Source organism: Sapajus apella, unplaced genomic scaffold (assembly GCF_009761245.1).
Source record: "Sapajus apella isolate SASKATOON/1434 unplaced genomic scaffold, GSC_monkey_1.0 scaffold85, whole genome shotgun sequence".
NCBI lineage: Eukaryota > Metazoa > Chordata > Mammalia > Primates > Cebidae > Sapajus > Sapajus apella.
Window position 1 is genome coordinate 2,668,904 of NW_022437025.1, and position 9,412 is coordinate 2,678,315.

The window sequence follows — 9,412 nt, forward strand, 5'->3', positions numbered from 1 at the left end:
AGACAGGCTGCGTCGCTCACCCGCGGGTACTGAGCGCCTACTGCGGACCCGGCGCCTGAGCCCCCAGGGGCCGCCTCCCGGGTGGCGGAGGCCACGTGCAGCCCCCGCCCACCCTGAGGTCCCGGCCCGCCCCGCGCCCCGCCCGGGCCCCGAGGACTGCGGGAGCGGCCGGGGAGAGGCGGGGCCGGCCCGGGGCGGGCCCGGAGGAGGGCGGGCGGGGGCGGGACGGAGCTGTGGGCGGCGGGCAGCGGGCGGGAGCGCCCGGGTGTCCAGCGGAGCAGCCGCCTCCACCCAGGGCCGGCGGGCCAGGACGGCGCTCGGCGGGTAAGCTTCCGCGGCGGGTCTCGGCGGTCTGGGGGTGTCTTGGCGGGTCTCGGGGGAGCCTGACGGTCTTGGCAGGTCTCGGGGGGCGGGTCTCGGCAGTCTCGGGGGGTCTCGGGGGTCTCGGGGGTCTCGACGGGTCTCCGGAGGTCTCGGGGGTCTCGGGGGAATGTCGGGGTCCCGGCAGGTCCTAGCGGATCTCGGGGGTCCGGGGTGAGCAGCGGCCTCCCCGGGCCCCGGGGCCTCCGTGTCCTCGCCGCAGGGGGAACGGGGCCTGGCAAGGGGGTGGCGCTGCCGGAGGGAGCGCGGCTTCAGGCGGGGGCCGGTGTCCCTTTCCGGGGGTTCAGGGATGACAGGCGATGCGACGCGTCTGTTTCGCTTCCCTCGCACCCCTCTGGCCCCGCGGCGGGGTCCCCTTACGCGACCCTCCCCGCAAGACTCACAGGGGGCGGTGGGCACTTGCTCTCCCCCCTCCGCGGAATCCAGACTTTCCTTCCCGCGGCCGCGCTTCGCGGAGGGCGAGAAAAGCCGCCCAGGACGCTGATTCACACTGAAGTGTGAGTGACTGATATCCGGGGACTCTCCTGGGCAGCAGGGAATCTCAGCGGATGGCAGAGGGACTGGGGGAGTTAGGGGCCCGCGACAGCCCCTTCCCCTGCAGCCCAGCACCTTCCCGCTTCTCTGGGCCTCCGCGCCTGGTGCCGGCGCTCTGTGAGCACCTCCTGTCCCCTCTCTGCGCCTCGGTTTGCTCATCTGCCAACACTGGGGACAGCTGTGCCTCCTGGTCTAGCGGCCACACTTAAGTCCTTCGAAGTGGCTGTGGCCCTGGGCGGGTGCTCCGTGTGGGCTGCTGGGGTGGCCATGTGGACAGCCTGCCTGGACGACACCTGTGTGACCCTGCAGGTGACACAGGTCGGCGATGAAAAGTGTGGAATTCTTTCCACAACCACCTGAAGGCAGGGCTGATGGCCACCTCCTGACGGAAGCAGGACTGTGGGTTCAGGTCAGCCCTGCACCAACTCCCTGTGCCTGGGTGAGCCGCTGCCCTCACTGGCTCAGGCCCGGTGGGACCAGAGGAGGGGCTGGGCTCCACCCGCTCCTGGTTCCTCCCACTCTGTCCACTGTGTCCTTTACCCAGACACCCTGGAGGGGCCCTGCTGGAGCCTGTCTCAGGGCCCCACTCCCAGCACGCCACTCCTGGCAGGACAGGGGGCTTGGAACGTTGGCTGCAAGGGAGTGAGGACTCTGTCCACAACCTCTCCCTGCCAGGCCCCCACTGTCTGGCTCTGTGCCCGCATGGGGCACACACTGGAGGGGACAGGCAGAAGGAAGACAGGTAGGCAGTGGTGCCCAGGAACTCGTAGCCAGGACCATCTGGTGAGAGGGGTGCTGACAGGGAGCCTGGCCTTTCGGGGAGTCCAGGCCTACAGGGTCATGGGGGAGCCCACCAAGGAGGCTGGCTTGGAGAGGCAGAGGGAGGGAAGGCAGGCTCTGGGCCTGCCTCGGCCCGTCCTGCCCACATGGACGGAGGAAGCAAGGCACTGAGTCAGCCCAAGCTCCCCACCCCCCACACACCGAGCAGGCCCACAGACGGGAAGCCCAGGGGCTGGGAGAGGCAAGTTGGCCAGCCTTGGTTCCTAATGGGCAGGGAGGAAGGGCATGAACTCTGCTGGGGTCCTGGGTGTGAACTCAGATGTCACTACTTTCCAGCTGTGTGATCATGGCCAGGAGGCTTCCCCCTGCCACGCCTCCATTTTCTCATTCACAGCCTGAAGGCTGTGAACCAGTTTGTGCCTTGTAGGTGGCTGTGAGTGTCCATGATGGGGGATGGTGGTGGTGGCATGTGCTTGGTATTCGGTAACAGTGAGTCGCTGGAGGTGCTTTCCCTGGCCCTTGGGGCCGCTGTATGTCCTGGCTTGACAGCAGGAACAGCGGGGACACCTCTGCTCAGGTGGGGTGGGGGCAGGGCCCAGCCTGGAGAGGCCTGGGGTAAAGGGCAGGCTCCCGGGTTCCTGCCCACATTGGTCTCCTGGGCAAAGGCCTGAGTCCATCAGGAGTGGCTAGTGTTGGGCAGCCCCTGAGTCTTCCTGGGTTCTGTCCTCAAAGCTTCCTTGTGGGGACACCCTGTGTCTATGACTGTGTATGGCAGGCTCTGCCCTCCTCACTGTCTGGCCTCTGTAAGCCCGGAGCATGTGAGTATATGGCTCTTTAATGACCCGGGTGGCTTGGGCATCACTGTGCACCCTGGGCGAGTGAGAACAAGAGCAGGCTAGCAGGAGAAAGACTTAGCACTTGCCACTCGGTTCGAGCTGCCCCACCCCAGGCGCAATGGGGTGGCTCCCACCCCACGGGCCAGTGAATGCAGGGCATGCAGTCAGGAGGAGGGCTCTGAGCCCTGGGAGGCAGCCGTGCAGGTACAGACGGACTGAGCCAAAGGCGGGCAGGGGAGTGGCAGACCAGTCTGACGGGAGAGGCCTGTGCACACCGGGTGTGGTGAGGGCACAGAGTGGCTGGGAGACGAGGGACCACGCAGATCCTAGAATCCTTCCTCCCGGATAGGCGGCCCCTCCCCAGAGGCCTCTGCGTTCTTCCACCCAGGGGCTGGAGATAGTCCCACGTGTGGGCTGCGTAAGTCCCAAAGGGAATAGTGGGGAGCATTTCAGGCTCACGGGCACTGGAACCCTCCTCACCAATCCTTGGCTGGTGCATCGGAGCCAGACAGGATGGTGCTGAGAGCAAGGCACTGCCTCTCGGCCATGGGCCAGGACACCTGAGCCTCATAGGTAAATCATGAATTGCACTTCCTGATCCTCAGTTTCCTCTTCTGCAAAATGGGATGACAGAAGCCCCTGGCTCTGGGCCACACTGTTGGATTTGGGCTCTGTGCTGGGCCCCTGCCTACAATCACCCTTCGGGCTGATGCGAGAGAAGCGTGTGCCCAGGTTCGGAGCGGGTGGAGACCTGGGTCAGACAGGAGTCCAGGTTGAGGAGCTCGAGGTGGCACAGGCTCCCAGGAGGGGACACGGGTGCCCTCCGCCAGTCTCCTTTCTTCTCCCCGGGCTCTGTAACCTCCAAGGCCACGAGAGCAGTCAGGCCCTGCTCGGCCTCCCTGCCCCAGGTGACAGAGCATGCTGGAAACACTGGCCCCCAACACCAGAGTTGACTGGCGCTTTCTTCATGGATTCCAGTCACACCTGGTCCATCTTTGCCAGCTGGCCTCTGGGAAGAGTGTGGGCTCGGCCACCTAGAGCTGTGGTCTGGGGAGATCAGAGAACCCCCAAGGGGTTGGCAGAGCACCCCTGTGGTATCCACGCCCCCATCCCTGCAACCGGGCTGATTCCAAGAAGTGCTGTCTGCTTCCTTGTGAATCAGTTGTTTACTGTGCACCTGCTGAGCCTGCTCCAGGCTGCTGGGTGGAGTGTGGGGTGCCTGTCTGCTGGAGCCTGCAGAGGGAGGCCAGGTCCCCACCCCAGGGTCTGCCGGGCTGGCCGGCAACACCCCTGGCAGGCAGTGTGCGTGCCATGACACATAGGGCTCAGAGAGCGACACAGGGGCCACGGGGAGTGGCCCAGAACTCCTCCCAGGCACTAGAGGGAAGCTGAGTTCTGGGCTCAGAGCAGGCTTCGTCTGACGGCGTCAGCTTCCTCCTTGTGAAATGGGGTGAAAGTATGTCTAACTCATGGAAGGCCAGATCCCCAGGCCCCAGCCGGGGCCTCCCTGCCGTTGACTCTGCTGGGATGTGCAGCTCCGTTTGGGGGAGCTCCTTCAGCCTCGGTACAGAGGTGTTGTAATCTAGTGATGCTCTTCTGTGGCATTTGAGGGCCCGAGTCCCTACGCCCTGGCCTGCCCTGAAGCCCTGCCCGCTGTCCCAAGCCAGGTGTAGGGGTGGGCCCTCGCGGCTGGCTGCCCCTGGACAAAGTGAGAAGGGGCCGGGGACAGTCTGGGAGCCTGGAGTGGTGGGTGGTCCTTGGCTTTGTTTCACAGCCTTGGAGTCTGGGACAGTGGTGCACCTTGGCCACTTACACTGGCCTCTGCCTCTGGGGCAGTGGTGGACCTCCCTCAGAAGGCTGCCTCCCAGCCCTGTTGCACAAGTGGGGCCCCTTGTGCAACACTGGGTGCCTGTGTACTGGGCCCTGGGCCAGGCATTCAGTGCAAGAGCAGACAGGCCACAGGGCAGAGGGCAGGGCCACGGGCAGGTGCCTAGGGGTAGCAGCTCACCTGCCTGGCCCACCTTGCCACTCTCCCTCAGAAGCAATTTTGACGGAAGACATAAGTATCTGTCCTGCTTGGTGCTCAGGGCACCCGCCCTGGCCACTCCCAACTCCACGCTGAGCTGAGTGTCCTCCTGAGCAGCCTGGTCAATGGTCACCATGCATGTTGACCCATCGATGGTGACCTGTCTGCCTGCCCCTTCTGCCTGGGAACTCAGGAAGCACTGGGCCACGTCTGAGTGCCCATGTCTGATGCTGCTCACCTGGGCCTGTCCCAGAGGAAGGGTGAGGGGGGTGTGGGCTCTCCCAGCCCCGCACTCCTGCGCAGGGAAGTGAAGTGGGCAGCCGAGGGGCTGTATCAGGCTCTTTGAAGTTGGCTTGTCACTCTTCCCACCTGTGTTAACTCTCCACTGAACATTGGAGGCTAATGTGCCCATCAGTCTGGCAGCTGCCGCCAGGTTGGCAGAGTTTCCAATCAGATAATAGCAGACTGTTTTGCTTCAGCCTCGCACGAAACTCTTCAAGTTTCCATCAGAGTCCCCTCCCTTCCCCCTGCAGACTGCACTGTGACAGCCACCACTGCCTGCCACCTGGCCTGGTCTGGGCCTAGTCCCCGTGGCCCCGGCAGCAGTAGATAGGAGCACCAACGCCTAGTGAGGAAGGAGCCGCCGAGCGCTGAGTGTCTGCTGTCCTCTCCCTAAACGAAAGTGCTTTCTTTCTCTGGAGCTGCTGTTCTTAAAGATGTGTGTTGGTGCAAGGTTGGAGTCAGCCTGGCCTCCCTGTGCCACCCAGGGCTTTGGGCCCCGAAGAGCTGGCACCCGAGGCAGGTCCAAGCAAAAGGCCCAATTTGTCACCATTAGGAGGGTGATGGGGAAAGATTCAGAAAAGCTGGCCTGAGGGGCCCGGGTGGCAGGTGGGGACCCACCCCTGTGTGGAGACCAGGCCCAGAGCCAGAGGAGGCAGGCCAGGAAGCTCAGCACTCATTTCTTCTCTCAGAAATGGCCCTTCCTGACCCCAGCCGCTTCCTGTCCTCCTACTTGAGGCCAGAAAGTGAAGCCCCTTTCCAGTGGGGCTGGTGGCTGGCACTGCCCAGGGCGGTTTGCTGATGGCTGGGCAGATAGTGCTGGGGCCTGGCCAGGCAGGCAAACCACTGGTCAGCAGGGTGGGTTTGACAGGGCAGAGGGTAGGTGATGTGGCTGCATCCTCTGAGGGGGGAAGTGACTTCCCGTTGCCATCACCTCCGGTGGCCTCAGGCGTTCCCGGGCTGACACCTCTAGGAACGGAGGTGCTGGGCGGCTCCAGTGGCTCCACCAGGCCAATGTGTGACCTGGGCATCCTCCACCTTCTCCGGGCAGGGCAAGGAGCAGAAGTCCAGCCTCATGGTATGTGTGAGGGTCATGTGTGGGAGTGGCACTTGGCCCAGGGCCTCCGAGCCTCCAACATCGGCCTCAGGTCATCGGGGCCTCCGGGCTGACCAGGGCGAATGGATCTCCGGGGTCCAGCCTCAGCCTCCACCTGCCACCCATGCCCACCCTGCCTCAGGACTTTGTTCCTGCTGTATCCCCGCTGGCTACCTGTCCCCACAGGCCGCTCCCTCCTCTCCGTGGGAAGAGGCGCTCCCAGCCGGGCCCCTGGGGGTGGAATCTGTGAAATGCCTCCCCTCGGGACCCTCGCTAGGACTGGACTCTGCTCAGCTTTAGACCCCAGCTGCAGCTGCCTAATGAGGTGGGGTGGGGTCCTGGGTGTGGCTCTAGCCACTGTGGCCGTGACGTCCCTGAGGCTGCAAAGTGGAGGGAGGGGCAGCGCCCGCCTCAGAGCCCCGAGCCATCCTGGGGTCCTGGGTGCTGGCTTCAGGAAGCTTTGCCACTTGAGGCAGGGGCTCTCCAAGATCAGTCTTCCCATTTGCTGGAGGCCGTGGCCCGGAGGGTGAAGCGCTGTGGCTGGAGACGCCATGTCTGTCTCTGCGGCAGGAAGTTGCTGGGGCAGGAAGAAGATTGAGAAAGGACCCCCAGCCCCCACCTCTGCGGAGGATCTGGCGGGCCCTGCCGCACTCCAGCTTCCTGCCAGCTGACACCAAGGGAGCCGCTGTTCCAGGGCCGGGGTCCTGAGAAGCAGGAGGGAACCCACTCACCCAGGCCCCCTCGAAGACCCATCCAGAGCCGCCCTTGCTGTAGGCCGGGTCCTGGCCCTTCTAGTACACAGCTGGGAAAACACAGCACCAAAGATGCCAGAGGAGCCTCATGGACCACCCCCTCCCCTGGCTGGGGGGCCTCCGGGAGGTGGGAGCAGGAGGAGGGGCCAGGCCGAGGGCTCAGGCCACATGAAAGACACCCTGGGAACAGGGAGCAGGGCTGGAGAGCTAGGGCCCTAGGGCCTGGTGGGGTTTCCAGCAGGGGCTGGCTTGTGTTTTCAAAGCTTACTCTGGGGTCTGGAGACCACTGGCGAGCAGACACCCTCCAGGCAGTGGCCACGAGGGGACACACCCTGGGGAGCTTGGCTGGGGCCTACGGGGAGGGTGGGGGCTGCTGCAGAGAAGCAGCACGCAGAGCTTCGGAAGGCTGGGTGGGAGTGGAGGAGGTGACATGACCGGGATGGGGTCGCGATCCCTGCACAGAGGCTACTGGGGGTGAAAGCGGGGCGAGAAGCAGACTGGTGAGATTGGCGTGGCATTGGGTCCTGGTGATACTGACTCCCCTGCTCGGTTCCCTTCCTCTTTGGCTGGTTTTTCCAGCCGAGAGCAGCACGGTGCAGGGCTGCCTCCCTGGAGAGGGAAAGGACATATCCAAGTCACTCCTGAGGCTGTGTCTCCAGAGTGTCCACCGACTGTGCCACCTCCCTGCCTGGTGCGGCCTGCCTGCCCCTGCCTGAGCTGCCCAAGCCTGCCCCGTGGCCGCTCCCCAGGCAGGAGGAGGCCTTAGGGGTGGACACGGGGGCTCGGGAGGCTTGCTTACAGGCTCTGCTGACACCAGAAGCCCCCTGCCCCCAGCGCCTTACTGCTGCCCGAGCATTAAGTGGAGGTGCTTGTCCTGTGACCACCCTGGGCCGATGACGGGCCAGGTGGCTTCACCTGGGGGCTCTAGGGAGGCCATCTCGGGCTCCTGTGTCAGGGGTAGGTGCAGGGAGGCTGGGCAGGCAGAGGAGCTGTCTCGGGGCTCCCACAGGCGTAGGACTGTGGTGGTTAGGGGACCTGACTAGAGCTGCTCACCCCCTCCAAGGAAGGACCTGGCCTGGGGCGCCGTCCCCACGGAGCAGTAGGGGCATTGGGAGTGTCTTGGGGTGACCTGGCCCAGGACAGAAGCCCAGGCAGGAGTCTGCAGGTGGGCAACAGCACGAGGAGCTCCTGGAACAGCCTGAGAGGCGCCGGCGAGGGAGAGCAGGGGGTGGGCCTTGAGCCCTGAGGCAGAGCGGAGCTGCCTTTGAGAGCTGCCTCTGCCCAGGCTGCAGCAGAAAGGCTGCACCCGCTGGCTCCGGGGGAGGAAGGGGCTGGGGTGTGGCCAGCCTGGCCTTGGGAAGGGGGCAGGACTGTTGCGTGGCTGGGGACAGAGAGGAGGAGGAGGAGAGGAGGAGACCCTGATCCGGACCCCCCCACCCCACCCCGCCTGTCCTGACTGCCGAGGACCCGGGCCAGATTGCCAGGGTGCAGAGAGCCTGGGGAGAGGCTGGGGGCTGGGCACCTTTCCCGACAGCCAGGGCCCACTGCCAGGCCCTTGTCCTCACTGGGCCTCTCGACAGTGGAGCATTGTGAGAGACCTGGGAACGTTCAGGTCACCCAGGCCCCCTCTGGGCCACGCTGAGAGTGAGGACAGGGGCCAGCGGCCATGAGTCATCACGTGCCCTGCCCAGGCCCCGAGGCTCTGGGGTTCCCAGGCTGAGGAGGAACACGCAGCTCTCGGTTCCCCAGCTCGGGGTCTGGCCCATCCTTCTTCCTTCTTTCCGCCCTCTGTCGGCACCTCTTCCTGTGGCCTCCCCTGGCCCCTGGGCCTTCCTGCATCTCCCTGCCCCTGTCCGGCCAGAGACCCCGGCCTAGCAGTGGCGCGGCCTGCTGTCCCACCCCCACTGCCCGCCACTGCCCCAGCAGAGGGGCTGGCCTGTCACCTGGAGCCCTCCTGTGCTGGCCTGTGAGTGGCCCCAGGAGGAAACCAGTGCGGGGACCACAGCCAGCCTAGACGAGAAACCTCGAGGCCAACCTAAAATTTACTAAGGAATAAAAAGTGACAAAAAGCAGAAGGAATAAAATAATAAACCCAGAGAGTACAAACTAACCGCATGCAAGAAAAAACCACGTTTGAAAATAGTTTAAAAATATTAGCCAGGCATGGTGGCTCACGCCTGTAATCCCAGCACTTTGGGAGGCCAAGGCAGGCAGATCACTTTAAATCTGGAGTTCAAGACGAGCCTGACCAACATGGTGAAACCCAGGCTCTACTAAAAGTACAAAGGTAAGCAGGGCATGTTGGTGCATGCTTGTAATCCCAGTGAGACATGAGAATTGCTTGAACCTGGGAGGCAGAGGTTGGAGCGAGCCAAGACTGTGCCACTGCACTCCAGCCTGGGTGACAGAGTGAGACGCTATCTCAAAAAAAATGGGGGGGTGGGGGTCGGGCGAGGTGGCTCACATCTGTAATCCCAGCACTTTGGGAGGCCGAGGCAGGCAGATCAGGAGTTCAAGACCAGCCTGGCCAACATGGCGACATCTCGTCTCTGTTAAAAATACAAAATCAGCTGGGTTTGCTGGTGCACTCCTGTAATCCCAGCTATGGGAGGCTGAGGCAGGAGAATCACTTGGACCTAGGAGCCAGAAGTTGCAGTGAGCTGAGATCATACCACTGTACTCTAGCCTGGGCAGCAAAGTGAGACTCTGTCTCAAAAAAAAAAAAAAA

General features: G+C 63.8%; 1 protein-coding gene across 1 annotated transcript in view; it reads left to right on the forward strand.

The window, feature by feature from the left end:
* The first annotated feature begins 218 nt into the window (after positions 1-218).
* SH3BP2 (SH3 domain binding protein 2) overlaps positions 219-9,412 on the forward strand; it is a 39,115-nt gene continuing 29,921 nt past the window's right edge. Inside the window, exon 1 of the mRNA XM_032253975.1 lies at positions 219-324. The gene's annotated coding sequence lies outside the window, so the exon portion shown is untranslated. The remainder of the gene's footprint in view (positions 325-9,412) is intronic.